Source organism: Zootoca vivipara, chromosome 7 (genome assembly GCF_965207765.1).
Source record: "Zootoca vivipara chromosome 7, rZooViv2.hap1.1, whole genome shotgun sequence".
NCBI classification, from domain to species: Eukaryota; Metazoa; Chordata; class Lepidosauria; order Squamata; family Lacertidae; genus Zootoca; species Zootoca vivipara.
The window spans coordinates 92,590,284-92,592,215 of NC_142590.1; the positions used below are offsets into that span (position 1 = coordinate 92,590,284).

The following is a 1,932-nucleotide window of genomic DNA, read 5'->3' on the forward strand; positions in this document are numbered from 1 at the left end:
GATTCGATCACCCTGTAGTCGTGTAAAACTGCACTGCTCGTACCATGACGCAACGCGCATTTGCTCTCTCAACAGCGATTTGCTTTGTCCTGGATTGCATGGGTGCTGTTTTGTTGCAGCAGCGTGTCGGGTGATATGCTCTTTTCCAACTTGGTGCGTCTGGTTTATAATTTCGGTAAAGAATGTACTTTGCAAATCTTACCACATTTATCCACTTTATGACCGAGCAGGAATTTAAATCCAGCCTTCTGGCATCCAAAAACATCCATTTATTCACTTCACTTTGCTGGCCCAAATGAAAAAAAAACAGGACAATTCCATTTTATTTTATTTTATTTTGGGCAAATGTGTGAGGGGCTCACAAATTTTAATCTTCCTGAGAGACCAGGGTTCAAATTCCTGTTTGTTCATGAAGGTGGCTGGGTACCGTTAATCTAGGGCCAGTCACCAGCTCACAGCCTAATCCAAAATTGTTGTGCATATAATATGGCGATAAGGAGATCGATGTCCGCAACCTTGAGCTCCTAGGAGGAAAGGTGGGATATAAATTCAATAATAAATAAATAAAGTAAATTATTTCCATCTCTTTCTCTCTCTCTCTCTCTCTCTCTCTCTCCTTCTTTCTTTCTTTCTTTCTTTCTTTCTTTCTTTCTTTCTTTCTTTCTTTCTTTCTTTCTTTCTTTCTTTCGTGTCTCTATCACACGCACACAATTTGCCCCATTCTTCCTTGGCCCATTCTTCCATTGACATCCTTCTCTTTCCAGGATACCCCGTGATGGATTATTTGCCGCAGAAGCGGCCTCTGAATATTTGGCAGCCTGAAGTGGCGGTGGAGGGAGGATGGCTATTTCTGTGGAAACGAGTCAGCAGAACTTTTGATGAACTGGCAACTCTGCTGCATGAAGTCCTAGATTAACGTTAATGTAATTAAACAGGGGCACTTGGTTCATGAGAGGCATCTGCTAAATGCACAGAAGCAATAAAAGTGAGAAATTGTGGCTTCGCAGAGACTCGTCCCTGCCAGAAAGCCAGCCAATTGTCATTAGGAGATTGCAAGCTCTTGGCCTTAGCTGCTGCCTGAGTTCTGTGGCCGAAACTGCATTATGCACACTTAGAGCTCGTATTTGCATCATGACTGACACCAAGTTCTTTTGCTATGGGGCAACAGACGAAGAAGCCCTAGAGAAGGGGATTCAGTGTTGTGTTAGGAATGATGCCAATGATTCTCAGAGTAGAGGACCCCTCTGTGGCTTGGGATAGGCCTAGTGGTGGCTAGTCTCATCCTGAGTGACATTTGCACCCCACCCTTGCACCCAAGCATCCATGGGGTAGCGACTGGACCAAGTTCTACCTATGGCAGCCTTCTCAAAGCTGGTGGCCTGCAGATGTTATGGACTGCAGCTCTCATCTACCTCAGCATCGTACAACTTTGCTGGCGTGGCCTGATGGGAGCTACAGTCCAAAACATTTGCTGGGCACCAGCTTGGGGAAGGCTATGCCCCACAAACCTCACGAACCAAGCAGGAGCATGAAGCCTTGTCTCCCTGGTCCAAATCCAATCCCCCGTCTGCCACATCACCACACTGGCTTGCAAATGAAAGTAGTGGCAATTGTAAAGCACCATTAAATGGGCTGCTCTATTAGGTATATATGGCAATGCCAGAAAATCCCTTGCTTGATTTCATTTGTAACATTGGCACAGCTTTTGGTACAGGTTGTTGTGCATTCCTTTTCTTGTTTTTGTATGTCCCTAATGTGTTTTATTGTGTTGTGCTGTTTTGCAAACAGCTCTGGCCATTTGACTGAAGGGCTAAGTATTAATTTCTTAAACAAAGAACCACAGTAAATGCTTCTAAAATACACTGTGTAAGGGGCAAAGAGTACAGAGAGCCCCCTCCCATCCTGAGGAGCAGCTCCTCCACCAGCAGTAGT

General features: G+C 44.9%; 1 long non-coding RNA gene across 1 annotated transcript; it reads left to right on the forward strand.

The window, feature by feature from the left end:
* Positions 1 to 998, forward strand: LOC118089385 (uncharacterized). The gene is made up of 2 exons (XR_004693113.3): positions 1 to 153; positions 765 to 998. It is a non-coding gene; the product is annotated as an uncharacterized LOC118089385 (long non-coding RNA).
* The last annotated feature ends 934 nt before the right edge of the window (positions 999 to 1,932 follow it).